This window comes from Rattus norvegicus, chromosome X (assembly GCF_036323735.1).
Source record: "Rattus norvegicus strain BN/NHsdMcwi chromosome X, GRCr8, whole genome shotgun sequence".
NCBI classification, from domain to species: domain Eukaryota; kingdom Metazoa; phylum Chordata; class Mammalia; order Rodentia; family Muridae; genus Rattus; species Rattus norvegicus.
The window spans coordinates 83239210-83256216 of NC_086039.1; the positions used below are offsets into that span (position 1 = coordinate 83239210).

A 17007-nucleotide genomic window follows, 5' to 3' on the forward strand; every position below is an offset into this window, starting at 1 on the left:
CAGGGATAAGGTATTGGATGTGGAATTCTCAGGGTGTGGACCAGGGGGGGAATAAAATCTGGAGTGTAAAAACAAACATATAATAGAAAATACATTAGAACAACTCTTTTAAGATCAAGTCCTAAGATTAATGTAGATCAAAAACTATGACAAATCAAATCCTGTCTTAATCAGTGTTCCATTGGTGTGAAGAGACACCATGACCACTGAGTTGTGAATTTCCTGGGTGTTTTGGGTTAGGATATTTTTGCATTTTTCATTTTCTTTGACCATCGTGTCAATGTTTTCTATGTATCTTCTACACCTGAGATTACTTCTGTCTCTCATACTCTGTTGGTGATGCTTGCATCTATGACTCCTGATCTCTTCCCTAGGTTTTCTATCTCCAGGGTTGTCTCCCTGTGTGATTTCTTTATTGTGTGTATTTCAATTTTTTAGATCCTGGATGGTTTTTTTCAATTCCTTCACCTGTTTGGTTTTATTTTTCTGTAATTCATTAAGGGATTTTTGTCTTTCCTCTTTAAGGGCTTCTACTTGTTTACCTTTGTTGTCCTGTATTTCTTTAAGGCAGTTATTTCTGTCTTTCTTAAAGTCCTCTATCATTATGAGATGTGATTTTAAATCCAAATCTTGCTTTTCATGTGTGTTTGGGTCTCCATTACTTGCTTTGGTGGGAGAACTGGGCTCTGATGATGCCAAGTAGTCTTGGTTTCTGTTCTTTAAGTTCCTGTGCTTTCCTCTTGCCATAGGGTTCTCTGGTGTTAGCTTGTCTTGCTGTTTCTGTCAGTGGCTTGACTGTCCTGTAAGCCTGTGTGTCAGCACTCCTCTAGACTTGTTTGCTTTCAGCTGGATCTGGGAACAGAGAGCTGCTCCTGGGTTTGTGTGACCTGAAGCCTCCATATGTGTCTCTTGGAGCAGAAGAATTGGTCTTACCTCTGCTCTCAGGTGTGTCAGTGCTCCTCTCGACTGGCTTTCAGCTCTGAACACAGGCAGAAACCAGAAGAGTCCTGCCGGGGTGTGCTCGTAGGTTCCTGTGTCCAGAGGACACTGAATAGGTTCCTCTCAGGCCAGGAATGTAAACAGAAGTGGTGGTCATCCCTCAGCTCTCAGAATTATCCACACTTCTGAGAGTCCAGTTCTCTCCCCAACAGGGATTTTGGTACAATGCTGTCTTCATTTTAAATTGTTGAATAGAACTCCATTCCGGAAACCACATTTTCTATATCCATTCTTCAGTTCAGGGACATCTGGTTTGCTTTCACTTTCTGACTATTATGAGTATGGCTATTATGGACATAGTGGAGCATGTGTCGTTTTGGTATGGTGAAGCATCTTTTGGGTATATGCCCAGAGAGTGGTAAAGCTGGGTATTCAGGTAAAACTATTTCCAGTTTTCTGAGCAACCACCAGATTGATTTCCAAAGAGGTTGTACAGTTTTGCAATCCAACCAGAAATGGAGGGTTAACATAATGAAATTGTCTATCTTACCAAAGGCAATCTACAGATTCAATGCAATTCCCATTCAGATTACAATTCTTCACAGGCATGGAAAGAGCAATTCTCAAACTCATATGGAAAAACAAGAAACCCAGGACAGCCAAAATAATTCTGAACAATAAAAGAACTTCTGGAGAATTATCATCCCTGACCTCAACGTATGTAACAGAGCAATAGTGATAAAACTGCATGGTATTGGTACAGAGAGAGGCAGGTTCAGCAATCAAATAGAATCAAAGGCCCAGAAATAGACCCACACACTTCGGAACATTTAAACTTTGACAAAGAAAGCAAAACCATACTGTGGGGGAAAAAAGCATCTTCAATAAATGTTGCTGGTTTAACTGGTAGTGTGCATGTAGAAGAATGCAAATTGATCCATATTCATCACCCTTCAGAAAACCTCAACTTCAAGGAGATCAAGGACCTTAGCATAAAACTATATACATTAAATCTAATAGAAGAGCAAACGGGAAATAGCCCCAAACACATTGGCACAGGGGAAAATTTTCTGATCAGAATACCAATGACTCAGGCACTAAAATCAACAATTCATAAATGGGACATCTTTAAGGCAAAGGACACTATCAGTAGGACAAAATATCAACTTACAGACTGTGAAATGATCTTCATTAGCCCTACATCCTATAAAGGACTAATATCCAAAATATATAAAGAACTCAGGAAGTTAGACTCCAAAAGGCAAATAACCCAATTAACAAATGGGGTACTGAGCTAAAAAGAGAGTTCTCAACAGAGGAATCCAGGATAGCTGAGAAGCACTTAAAGAGATGTTCATCATCCTTAGTCATAAGGGAAATACAAATCAACGTATCCTGAGAATCCACCTAATACCAGTCAGAAGGGCTAAGATCAAAAATTCAAGCAGCAACACATGCTGGAGAGAATGTGGAGAAAGGGAAACACTCCTTAGCTGGTGGGATTGGAGGTGCTGTAAAGAAATGCATGACTTAAACATATAAAATATTCAGGTTGTTATAGTTATTTTTTATGTCAACATGTTTGAACAATGAGATAATTAGATATCTATTTACTCATCTTCTCTGTGTGTTCTACTAGCCAAATATCTATCTTGGGACATTCATCTGCACCCCCTTGTAAAAGATCCTTGACTCTTGGTTTGTCAATTGTTTATACATCCTCATGGAGGACTGGAAAGTATCAGTTGACCCTAGCATGAACATTGAGTTGCTCTTTGTAACATTTTGTTACACTTAACTGTACTGGTGTGCTATAACTGTACTGGCCTCAGGGAGGAGATAAAATAATTTTTCCAGGAGAAGACTAGGGGAGAAACATTCTCTCTACATGGCTAGAGAGAAAGCCTTTACTCTTTCTGCGTAAATTTTTAGGTGTATCCTTTTTGAGGGGGATTACATATACCCCTGGAAATTATCCCTGATGTATGATGTATAAGGGACTCTGTGGTTTCCCAGAGTGAACATTAGCAGAATCATGTCTAAGTTTGTCATTCATACCTTGGCTAAAGGGGAAAACATTGTACTTTCTACCCTTGTGATGGAACTTTAGCAGTACTTGGCATAATTAGGAGGATTTGATAAAACTGCAGATGAGTTGGAAAGAGCACTGATATACATGATGTGGGGAAGGAGATAAGCAAATGCAAAGAAGTTTGTTGAGATGGGGTGGTATTTTCACAAGAAATTTGACCTCATGTTTTGTTCTATTAAGGCTTATGTAGGGGCAGTGGCCGAGGCATGGACAGTCCAGACAGTAGTGTGACATGTAACTAAAATGTGGCCACTGAGATAGAAAATATTGGAGAATTCCCAGGTGGTATGGAGTATCATGCTTGATGCAGGGTCTGGTTCAGTAATATGTAGCTCCTTTGAGAACTACCAATGGCCTTCATCAGATATTACAGACAGTGGGAGTAACACATTAGGGATTTGGGCATCAGTAAGCATGTTCAGAGGCAGCCTGGTTGCTGCTGTGTGTCATAAGAAATCTCTCTGAGGATGATGAAAGAGTCCAGTGGGAATACATTTGCCTATGACTTGCCAGGTAAACTATATAAAAGTTTGAGAATAGACATGGTGGCCTGTCATGTTTTTTTTTTCTTAAATCTAGGGGGTCAAAAGGAGAAGAGGTCCCAGAATGTACCAGTAATACAGAGCCCTTCCCAGGACCCCCAAATCTGGAACCTTCTGTGGAGAATCAGAGAGGTAGGAGGAAGCATATAACGTAAAAGCTACTGCATACATCTTTCTTGTCTAACTGTAGTAAAGAGAAAGCCTATGATCCAGCATACTGGTGGGGGCCTCAATAATATTCTGGTTCAGAAAACCATGGTTGTAAGAGAATATTCAAATTGTAACTGTGGGCTAGTGTAGGAAACCATGGCAACTAAATAATGTTGAAAATCATAACTGTTAGAGCTAGGGAAGATGTTCAAACAAGCAACAAAGGAGTCCCTTGCTACCTGAATAGGGGGTTTATGAGACGTGGCAGCAGATGGAATAAGCCTCAATAAGACTTCTGCTGAAGGAGCAGAAAAAATGAGAATCCCTTCTTGAGACAAAGACTTTATAATATAAGGCAGAAAAAAAAATGATGGATTGGCTCATGTAAAGTTTGCTATCTCCAGCTGAAGTAGCTCCGAATATTAAGGAATGGAAAACAATAGAAGGGTAGGTCCTTCTTAGGGAACTGGGGATGTGAGAAGCTATATTTAATGCTCAGTTCTCAGGTCCAGACTGCATTGTGATAACAGGAGAACTAAGAAAGAAACTGATTCAGTAAGAACCACAGGACTTAACACCCATTCAGAGGCTGCCCTACATGTGGCCAATGCATATATAGCCATCCAATTAGACAAGGTGGATGAAGCAAAGAAGAGCAGGCCGACAGGAGCCGGATGTAGATCTCTCCCGAGAGACACAGCCAGAATACAGTAAATACATAGGCGAATGCCAGCAGCAAACCACTGAATTGAGAATAGGACCCCCGCTGAAGGAATCAGAGAAAGAACTGGAAGAGCTTGAAGGGGCTTGAGACCCCATATGTACAACAATGCCAAGCAACTAGAGCTTCCAGGGACTAAGCCACTACTCAAAGACTATACATGGACTGATCCTGGACTCTGACCTCATAGGTAGCAATGAATATCCTAGTAAGAGCACCAGTGGAAGGGGAAGCCCTGGGTCCTGCTAAGACTGAACCCCCAGTGAACTAGATTGTTGGGGGGAGGGCAGCAAGGGGGGGAGTATGGGGAGGGGAACACCCATAAAGAAGGGGAGGGGGAGGGGGATGTTTGCCCGGAAACCGGGAAAGGGAATAACACTCGAAATGTATATAAGAAATACTCAGCTCTCTGCTCCCAGACCCCGTGGGAAAGAGACCTCACCGCCTGGTCAGGTGGGCACTCCTAGGCTGCAGAGCGTGAGAGAACACCAACACTGCCCACCCCTGCCCACATCCCTGGCCCAAGAGGAAACTGTATGAGGCCTCTGGGCTCCGGTGGGGGAGGGCCCAAGAGCGGCAGGACCCCTGCCTGAGACACCGCCAGAACCTGAAGGAAACAGACCGGATATACAGTTCTCTGCACCCAAATCCCGTGGGAGGGAGAGCTAAACCTTCAGAGAGGCAGACAAGCCTGGGAAACCAGAAGAGACTGCTCTCTGCACACACATCTCGGACGCCAGAGGAAAACACCAAAGGCCATCTGGAACCCTGGTGCACTGAAGCTCCCGGAAGGGGCGGTGCCTATCTTCCTGTTTGCTGCCGCTGCAGAGAGTCCGTGGGCAGCACCCCACGAGCGAACTTGAGCCTCGGGACCACAGGTAAGACCAACTTTTCTGCTGCAAGAAAGCTGCCTGGTGAACTCAAGACACAGGCCCACAGAAACAGCTGAAGACCTGTAGAGAAAAAAAACTACACGCCCGAAAGCAGAACACTCTGTCCCCATAACTGACTGAAAGAGAGGAAAACAGGTCTACAGCACTCCTGACACACAGGCTTATAGGACAGTCTAGCCACTGTCAGAAATAGCAGAAGAAAGTAATACTAGAGATAATCTGATGTCGAGAGGCAAGCGCTGGAACCCAAGCAACAGAAAACAAGACTACATGGCATCATCGGAGCCCAATTCTCCCACCAAAACAAACATGGAATATCCAAACACACCAGAAAAACAAGATCTAGTTTCAAAATCATATTTGATCATGATGCTGGAGGACTTCAAGAAAGACGTGAAGAACTCCCTTAGGGAAACACAGGAAAACATTAATAAACAAGTAGAAGCCTACAGAGAGGAATCGCAAAAATCCCTGAAAGAATCGCAAAAATACCTGAAAGAATTCCAGGAAAACACAATCAAACAGTTGAAGGAATTAAAAATGGAAATAGAAGCAATCAAGAAAGAACACATGGAAACAACCCTGGATATAGAAAACCAAAAGAAGAGACAAGGAGCTGTAGATACAAGCTTCACCAACAGAATACAAGAGATGGAAGAGAGAATCTCAGGAGCAGAAGATTCCATAGAAGTCATTGAGTCAACTGTCAAAGATAATGTAAAGCAGAAAAAGCTACTGGTCCAAAACATACAGGAAATCCAGGACTCAATGAGAAGATCAAACCTAAGGATAATAGGTATAGAAGAGAGTGAAGACTCCCAGCTCAAAGGACCAGTAAATATCTTCAAGAAAATCATAGAAGAAAACTTCCCTAACCTAAAAAAAGGGATACCCATAGGCATACAAGAAGCCTACAGAACTCCAAATAGATTGGACCAGAAAAGAAACACCTCCCGTCACATAATTGTCAAAACACCAAACGCACAAAATAAAGAAAGAATATTAAAAGCAGTAAGGGAAAAAGGTCAAGTAACATATAAAGGCAGACCTATCAGAATCACACCAGATTTCTCGCCAGAAATTATGAAGGCCAGAAGATCCTGGACTGATGTCATACAGACCCTAAGAGAACACAAATGCCAGCCCAGGTTACTTTATCCTGCAAAATTCTCAATTAACATAGATGGAGAAATCAAGATATTCCATGACAAAACCAAATTTACACAATATCTTTCTACAAATCCAGCACTACAAAGGATAATAAATGGTAAAGCCCAACATAAGGAGGCAAGCTATACCCTAGAAGAAGCAAGAAACGAATCGTCTTGGCAAAGAGAGTGAAAGCACACAAACATAACCTCACATCCAAATATGAATATAACGGGAAGCAATAATCACTATTCCTTAATATCTCTCAACATCAATGGCCTTAACTCCCCAATAAAAAGACATAGATTAACAAACTGGATACGCAACGGGGACCCTGCATTCTGCTGCCTACAGGAAACACACCTCAGAGACAAAGACAGACATTACCTCAGAGTGAAAGGCTGGAAAACAATTTTCCAAGCAAATGGTCAGAAGAAGCAAGCTGGAGTAGCCATTCTAATATCAAATAAAATCAATTTTCAATTAAAAGTCATCAAAAAAGATAAGGAAGGACACTTCATACTCATCAAAGGAAAAATCCGCAAAGATGAACTCTCAATCCTAAATATCTATGCCCCAAATACAAGGGCACCTACATATGTAAAAGAAACCTTACTAAAGCTCAAAACACACATTGCACCTCACACAATAATAGTGGGAGATTTCAACACCCCACTCTCATCAATGGACAGATCATGGAAACAGAAATTAAACAGAGATGTAGACAGACTAAGAGAAGTCATGAGCCAAATGGACTTAACGGATATTTATAGAACATTCTATCCAAAAGCAAAAGGATATACCTTCTTCTCAGCTCCTCATGGTACTTTCTCCAAAATTGACCATATAATTGGTCAAAAAATGGGCCTCAACAGGTACAGAAAGATAGAAATAATCCCATGCGTGCTATCGGACCACCACGGCCTAAAACTGGTCTTCAATAACAATCAAGGAAGAATGCCCACATATACTTGGAAATTGAACAATGCTCTACTCAATGATAACCTGGTCAGGAAGAAATAAAGAAAGAAATTAAAAACTTTTTAGAATTTAATGAAAATGAAGGTACAACATACCCAAACTTATGGGACACAATGAAAGCTGTGCTAAGAGGAAAACTCATAGCGCTGAGTGCCTGCAGAAAGAAACAGGAGAGAGCATATGTCAGCAGCTTGACAGCACACCTAAAAGCTCTAGAACAAAAAGAAGCAAATACACCCAGGAGGAGTAGAAGGCAGGAAATAATCAAACTCAGAGCTGAAATCAACCAAGTAGAAACAAAAAGGACCATAGAAAGAATCAACAGAACCAAAAGTTGGTTCTTTGAGAAAATCAACAAGATAGATAAACCCTTAGCCAGACTAACGAGAGGACACAGAGAGTGTGTCCAAATTAACGAAATCAGAAATGAAAAGGGAGACCTAACAACAGATTCAGAGGAAATTCAAAAAATCATCAGATCTTACTATAAAAACCTATATTCAACAAAACTTGAAAATCTTCAGGAAATGGACAATTTCCTAGACAGATACAAGGTACCGAAGTTAAATCAGGAACAGATAAACCAGTTAAACAACCCCATAACTCCTAAGGAAATAGAAGCAGTCATTAAAGGTCTCCCAACAAAAAGAGCCCAGGTCCAGACGGGTTTAGTGCAGAATTCTATCAAACCTTCATAGAAGACCTCATACCAATATTATCCAAACTATTCCACAAAATTGAAACAGATGGAACACTACCAAATACCTTCTACGAAGCCACAATTACTCTTATACCTAAACCACACAAAGACACAACAAAGAAAGAGAACTTCAGACCAATTTCCCTTATGAATATCGACGCAAAAATACTCAACAAAATTCTGGCAAACCAAATCCAAGAGCACATCTAAACAATCATCCACCATGACCAAGTAGGCTTCATCCCAGGCATGCAGGGATGGTTTAATATACGGAAAAGCATCAACGTGATCCATTATATAAACAAACTGAAAGTACAAAACCACATGATCATTTCATTAGACGCTGAGAAAGCATTTGACAAAATTCAACACCCCTTCATGATAAAAGTCCTGGAAAGAATAGGAATTCAAGGCCCATACCTGAACATAGTAAAAGCCATATACAGCAAACCAGTTGCTAACATTAAACTAAATGGAGAGAAACTTGAAGCAATCCCACTAAAATCAGGGACTAGACAAGGCTGCCCACTCTCTCCCTACTTATTCAATATAGTTCTTGAAGTTCTAGCCAGAGCAATCAGACAACAAAAGGAGGACAAGGGGATACAGATCGGAAAAGAAGAAGTCAAAATATCCCTATTTGCAGATGATATGATAGTATATTTAAGTGATCCCAAAAGTTCCACCAGAGAACTACTAAAGCTGATAAACAACTTCAGCAAAGTGGCTGGGTATAAAATTAACTCAAATAAATCATTTGCCTTCGTCTATACAAAAGAGAAACAAGCCGAGAAAGAAATTAGGGAAACGACACCCTTCATAATAGACCCAAATAATATAAAGTACATCGGTGTGACTTTAACCAAGCAAGTAAAAGATCTGTACAATAAGAACTTCAATACACTGAAGAAGGAAATTGAAGAAGACCTCAGAAGATGGAAAGATCTCCCATGCTCATGGATTGGCAGGATTAATATAGTAAAAATTGCCATTTTACCAAAAGCAATCTACAGATTCAATCCAATCCCCATCAAAATACCAATCCAATTCTTCAAAGAGTTAGACAGAACAATTTGCAAATTCATCTGGAATAACAAAAAACCCAGGATAGCTAAAGCTATCCTCAACAATAAAAGGACTTCAGGGGGAATCACTATCCCTGAACTCAAGCAGTATTACAGAGCAATAGTGATAAAAACTGCATGGTATTGGTACAGAGACAGAGAGATAGACCAATGGAATAGAATTGAAGACCCAGAAATGAACCCACACACCTATGGTCACTTGATTTTTGACAAAGGACCCAAAACCATCCAATGGAAACAAGATAGCTTTTTCAGCAAATGGTGCTGGTTCAACTGGAGGTCAACATGTAGAAGAATGCAGATCGATCCATGCTTTTCACCCTGTACAAAGCTTAAGTCCAAGTGGATCAAGGACCTCCACATCAAACCAGATACACTCAAACTAATAGAAGAAAAACTAGGGAAGCATCTGGAACACATGGGCATTGGAAACAATTTCCTGAACAAAGTATCAATGGCTTACGCTCTAAGATCAAGAATCGACAAATGGGATCTCATAAAACTGCAAAGCTTCTGTAAGGCAAAGGACACTGTGGTTAGGACAAGTCGGCAACCAACAGATTTGGAAAAGAGCTTTACCAATCCTACAACAGATAGAGGCCTTATATCCAAAATAAACAAAGAACTCAAGAAGTTAGACCGCAGGGAAACAAATAACCCTATTAAAAAATGGTGTTCAGAGCTAAACAAAGATTTCACAGCTGAGGAATGCCGAATGGTTGAGAAACACCTAAAGTAATGTTCAACATCTTTAGTCATAAGGGAAATGCAAATCAAAACAACCCTGAGATTTCACCTCACACCATTGAGAATGGCTAAGATCAAAAACTCAGGGGACAGCAGATGCTGGCGAGGATGTGGAGAAAGAGGAACACTCCTCCATTGTTGGTGGGATTGCAAACTGGTACAACCATTCTGGAAATCAGTCTGGAGGTTCCTCAGAAAATTGGACATTGAACTGCCTGAGGATCCAGCTATACCTCTCTTGGGCATATACCCCAAGATATAATGCCCCAACATATAAAAAAGACACGTGCTCTACTATGTTCATTGCAGCCTTATTTATAATAGCCAGAAGCTGGAAAGAACCCAGATGCCCTTCAACAGAAGAATGGATACAGAAAATGTGGTACATCTACACAATGGAATATTACTCAGCTATCAAAAATAATGACTTTATGAAATTCGTAGGCAAATGGTTGGACCTGGAAAATATCATTCTGAGTGACCTAACCCAATCACAGAAAGACATACATGGTATGCACTCATTGATAAGTGGCTATTAGCCCAAATGCTTGAATTACCCTAGATGCCTAGAAAAAATGAAACTCAAGACGGATAATCAAAATGTGAATGCTTCACTCATTCTTTAAAAGGGGAACAAGAATACTCTTGGCAGGGAAGAGAGAGGCAAAGATTAAAACAGAGACTGAAGGAACACCCATTCAGAGCCTGCCCCACATGTAGCCCATACATATACAGCCACCCAATTAGACAAGATGGATGAAGCAAAGAAGTGCAGACCGACAGGAGCCGGATGTAGATCGCTCCTGAGAGACACAGCCAGAATACAGCAAATACAGAGGCGAATGCCAGCAGCAAACCACTGAACTGAGAATAGAACCCCCGTTGTAGGAATCAGAGAAAGAACTGGAAGAGCTTGAAGGGGCTCGAGACCCCATATGTACAACAATGCCAAGCAACCAGAGCTTCCAGGGACTAAGCCACTACCTAAAGACTATACATGGACTGACCCTGGACTCTGACCTCATAGGTAGCAATGAATATCCTAGTAAGAGCACCAGTGGAAGGGGAAGCCCTGGGTCCTGCTAAGACTGAACCCCCAGTGAACTAGACTGTTGGGGGGAGGGTGGCAATGGGGGGAGGCCTGGGAGGGGAACACCCATAAGGAAGGGGAGGGGGGAGGGGGATGTTTGCCCGGAAACTGGGAAATGGAATAACACTCGAAATGTATATAAGAAATACTCAAGTTAATAAGAAATACTCAAGTTAATAATAATAATAATAATAATAATAATAATAATAATAATAATAATAAAGAACCACAGGACTTGTACAGATCTTTGGAGACAGAACCTCGTGGCATGAAAAGACTTACATGAATTAGAGAAGGCTTTGATCAATCTAGACCAGCATGTAAGTTGTGTGTACAATGTACTAAGCCAAGATGGAATGAGGGGTAAGGGGTCAATCAAAAATGTCTTTCTGTATCAACCAAACATGTAGATATGGGTATAGTTATACTGCTCAGAAGTCTCTAGGGACAACGCTAATGGAGCACTCAATGTTCTGTTGGTTAGCCTGTGGGGAGCTTTAATCCATGAGAATAAGACAAACAAGAGAAATAGGTGATTTATAGTGCCAGGCCTGCAGTGGAGTAAGGCTTCACCAGTCCTTCCTTTGATAGATTAGCCAAGGTTGCCCACAGATGAGGTCCATACAAGGGGAAAGGGGGCATGCATTCTGCTCCTTTACCACTATGCAGAATGCTTGGGTTCTAGTGCATATATTGATACATGATGGCCACAAAACATTATTGGGCCAATGGATGGTAGTGGATGGGCATGAGGAAACACAGATAGGTGACTAGGTGATTACACACACACACACACACACACACACACAGAGAGAGAGAGAGAGAGAGAGAGAGAGAGAGAGAGAGAGAGAGAGAGAGAGGTATAATGTGTATCTTGCTTCTAAAAGAGAATATTATGAAGTCACATGTCCTACTATGACATACCCTAATGATTTCGTTTGGAGAAAAGTCAACTGAGAAGTGAAAAGTAAATGCAGCTATTAGGTGGATGGTAGGTTGACAGCCTAAAAAGTTACCCCCAATAGTGCAGTAAGTATCAAACAGAATAGGTTCCCTTGGGATCAAGATGCAATTACTAAAACCATTCAAGAACTCTAAAAAGTAGAAGTCATTCACCAAGCCCATGAAATTTCAACAGTTGGGTGTGGCAAATTACAAACCCAGATGGCACCTGTACAATAAGAGTTCATTACAGGAAGCTGAATAAGCTAGTGTCTTCAAATTTCACAGCTGTTGTCAAAATTGCCCTTCTAACTGAACAGTTGTTGCAGGTAGTGAGGTTTCAAAGGTTCATGTACCTATGGAATTTAATAAACAATGGTTTTCAGGATCCCCTTAACTACTGAGTTCCAAGACCAGTTGGCACTCACATGAAACAAAATGACAATAGAGCTTCAGAGTACTTCAACAAAGTTATCTGCATAGATTCACCATTTGTTGTGGGATGGTGCCCTGGGATCCCACCATATCACTCTGTGTAAAATTGTACTCTATAAAGAGCTTTCATTATATAAATGATATAATGCTAATGTCTTAGTATTCTGAAGGCTTTGGAAGCCCATCTAGAAGACTTACAAATGCATCTGATAGGGTATGGATGGGAAATCAATCCCCATAAGTACAAGCATTCAAGACAAAAGTATCAAGTTTTAGGAAGTGCTCTAGTCAGGTAGGACATTCATGACAAAGCTACCAAATCTTTTTGCAACAACCTGTGCATATGAGTACAAAACAGCTTTCAGGTGTTTTTGAGTCTTCTAGGATATTGGTTAGTTTTTTTTATAAACTACTATGTGCATGTCATCCAACCTCAGTATAAACTGATTAATAGAGTTGATATGTGGGATTGGGATGGGAAGACTCAAGAAGCCTTTTAGCAAAGCAAGATACTTGTTAAGAATCTGTTCCCCCATATTCACCAATGTTTTTTCCTACTAGAAGTCACTAGCAGCCCAGAGGGCTTTGTTTGTGACCCCTGACAACAATGATCAGAAAAAAGTCCCAAAGGGTTTTGTCTTGGTCATGGAAAGACGAAGAAGCTCAGAATACATACAGCCTTAGAAAAACAATTGTTGATGCTATATACGGTACAGCAACAGGACAAATCCATTATTGGCTCTGCCCCAATTATCATGAAAACTTCATATTCCATAGAGGTAGATCAAAGGCATTTATTGCTTCTGGAAAAGAAATACAATACAAGGTGATATGTGTATTTACAGCAACTAGAGGTGGTATTAAAAAACCCCAATTACTAATGTGTTATGAACCAGTATTTTGTCAAACCACCAAGCCTCCCCACCTGCCTCCTATTCTTGACCCTCCTATCAAGTTCTAGAAGGAGCATACATAATTTTCACTGATATCAGGTACCTGAATAATACCAGAAAGGACATCAAACATGAATGAGTAGTGGTAGAGACATGAATGAACATGAACACTATGGGTCTAGAAAGTAACCAGTGGGCTTAACTATGAGCTATATGGCTAGTAGTAACCCATGACCATCTATACAGACAATTGTGTGGTATTCAAATATTTTATCATGTGGATGGCCCAGTGGAACTGGGGAAAGCAGAAAGTAGTGGGAAGAACACTGTGAGAACAACAGAAATGGAAAGGAATATACAGAATGCTACAAAAGGAGCACGAGTCACAAGTGTTTTTTCAAGTGTCGGTCTGCCACTCTCTGAGTCCCTTCTGGAATCAGGAAAGTGATGACCTTAGAATATGAGGGTCACCTACTCCCAGGTAGACCTAGAAGCAGACTGCCAGGTTCATATATAGCCTAGGGTCAGCATGGATGGAAAATAGCCAAAGCTGCTGGTGTTACAGTAAATTACTCTATTCATGCATCATACTATCTGGTCCCATTAGGTTTATTCCAATTAGTAGAATTGCTTGATGAAAGCAATGATGGTCTGAATGAAAGTGGCCCACATACACTCATAGGGAGTTGTATTATTGGTAGTGTGGCCTTGTTGGAGTAGATGTGACTTTTTTGGAGGAAGTATATCACTGCCGGATAGACTTTGACATTTCAGTTTTATGTATGGGTACAACTGATAATGACAGAGGCATTAATTTCAAGAACGCTAATGTGTAAGCCTAAGCTGAGGCCACTCGTAAAAAGGCACTTATTATCTTCCCTACAACCTTACTATGGCAGGATTAATTGAAAGACAGAATGTGTTGTTAAATCAACACTGCATGGGTAGAAGAAAGTCCTCCAATAAGTTATATGATTGCTAAATGAAAACCCCAGTGCCAGGACTGGGATGGTGTCATGGGTACTATGAATATCAGCCTTTATTGTTGTGTCTAAGAATTTCTGTTTACTGCTATAGATATTTAAGTCAGGGTCCTGAGGATATTTTTTTTGTTTCCTGTTTTCTCTCCTTTTGTGTTTTTGCAGGCAAAGAGACATCACCAAAATACAATATCTTCCACATTCTGGAAATGGAGCAATGTATCAAACAGCATGATGATGTGGTCCCTCACTGGAATGGCAGAAATATAGCTATTCTTCTATATCATCTTCTTTGGGACTGGGGGAACATTTTAGAAAAGAAAGGAAGAAAGAATCTAAGAATGAGAAGAAGCGGTAATATGTGTCATGGCTGTCCTCTGAACCAAGCAACTGACATCTTGAGGCATTAATCTGTGCTACATTGTAAAAGATCATTTCAGCAGTTCCCCAAATTCTGCACCCATATCTCTGTAAGTAACACCTTTCCTATGCTCATTAAGGAAGCTCATTGATTTACCAGAGCAAACTTTGGCAGAATTGTGCCTTTGTTTGTCATTGGGACCTTATTAGAGAAGGCAGACCTTGCATGTTTCCCCTAGGGAAGGAATTTTAGCAATATTGTATCAACTTATAATTTTATTTTCTGTATATTATGGTGTCACTTCACATTCTAAAACTCTTTTGGCTAGGTAATTACTCCCAAAGCACTTTGTATGCTCTGATGACATATAATGCTTAAAAATTCCAATTGTGACAATTTAAATTTTTGGCTTATTTTCACCTATTTTGGAAATGTTAATAAATGAAGATAATTTTACTGTCATATACTTGAAAAAATAAACATAATCTAAATAAACCATGTCTAAAAATACTATAAACAAGGAATGCAGTTATTGGGTACTTATTAGTTGGCAAATGTCCAAAAGTCAATTTTATATCTTTAGAAATTCAATGGCACTTGACAGTCAACAAATTACATCTGATATATTTTTAAAGTAGTAACACTAGAAATAATCATTGAAAGCATTATCAAAAAATTGCATATAAGGAACAGTAGATTTGTATATACTGAAAATATTCATTTTAAAAATAGATTTCTTGAGAGTTTTCAAGTGTATACGTAATTTATACATGAAAGCAAACTGTACAAAGTAATGTTATTCACAAAATGTGCTTTTCAAATTTAATATTTTTAAATATATTGTGTTATAAGATTTTGTGTTTAGGGTATCTGAATTAAAACATTAAATCCAAGGTAAAACACTTGGCTTCAATCATTATTCATACCAGATTTAGTCTGATGTAAAATATAGAATGCATGAAGTTTGCTTGTAGTTCCTATATCCTACCAGATAAACTGCTGACTAACTGGAATTTGAAGTAAATGGACAAGAAAATCTATCCTTTACTTCCAAATTGTGTACATTTTATTATGTAAATTGCCTTTTATATTTGATTAGTGAACATCAATAAGTTTTGTTTGCCTAGCCTTCCAAACTTACCTCTATAGACGGTAACTGATTTGTGATTTTTATGTACTTCATTTGTTCTCGTATGTCTAACTAGTAACTTTTATATACATTCCTTAAAGGTAGAAATTTTTGTCTCTTCAATTAGTTTCCAAGAAAATACTGTATATTAGAGTAGATTTATAGTAAGTATCATAATTTTAATTATAAATAGTTTAATTATAAATGTATAAATCATTTAATTATATATGTATCATAATTTACTCCATACTATGATAGTAATGAATTTTCTTTTTGTCTTGGAGTTTTAATAAACATAGTTGAAAAGGAAACTGCAAATAAATATCTAAATAAACAGAGAGTGGGGTATTGCTCCTGACAGAATAGTGTTAATGCTTCATAACAGTAGTTTATATATTATGTTTATTGAGCCTTAAATTATTACTAACAGTTAATAATGTAAAGAAAATATTACTAGAGATTTCAGACAGACTGGAAGAAGGTATCTTGAGTGAAAACACAGAGAGAGGCAACAAATTTGTTTTTTTTTCCAGGTGAGATACAAATATGGAAAATTCCAGAAAAACACTAAACAAAGGGTAAACCTTAATTGTACTAAATATGACTTAAAATTCAATACCAAAAATGATTGAAGAATGCTGTCCTACATGAAATTCCTCTAAATTGATATAGACCATTCTTGAGAGAGGCTCCTGAGACACACGAAGTCAACAATAGGAACCTCCTGAATTTTATTAGCTTCAAAATGTTCTCACTGAGGTTTATATAAACAGTAATGCCTTCTAGGGAGAGGTGATTGACTGTCCAACCCGTAAATAATTTTTAGATGAAGTTTTGTAATTCAGCACCCATGCTGGGATGGATTTTTGGTGACATGTCCAATTTAATTACCCATGCACCTATAAATAACACCTTTCTCATAATTATAAAAAGAAATTCCAATAAATTCACTGACTGACCAGGTCAGGTCAATTTGGGTGGAGTTATTCTGTCATTAATTCCTTAGCTGGTGTGAGGAGAAAGAGAGAGAGAGAGAGAGAGAGAGAGAGAGAGAGAGAGAGAGAGAGAGAGAGAGATAATAACACACAACACAAATGGCTAGTTTTGTTTGGTCTCCTCTTTCCTAACTTACTGTGCCCATTTTAATTTATGTTGACAGATATTTTAAAAGGTATACT

General features: G+C 39.3%; 1 long non-coding RNA gene across 1 annotated transcript in view; it reads left to right on the forward strand.

Annotated features, from left to right (window-relative positions):
- LOC120099283 (uncharacterized) overlaps positions 1 to 15951 on the forward strand; it is a 30089-nt gene extending 14138 nt beyond the window's left edge. The window contains exons 3-4 of the long non-coding RNA XR_005498352.1: positions 3611 to 3705; positions 14505 to 15951. This is a non-coding gene — a long non-coding RNA (uncharacterized LOC120099283). The remainder of the gene's footprint in view (positions 1 to 3610; positions 3706 to 14504) is intronic.
- Positions 15952 to 17007: the final 1056 nt, after the last annotated feature.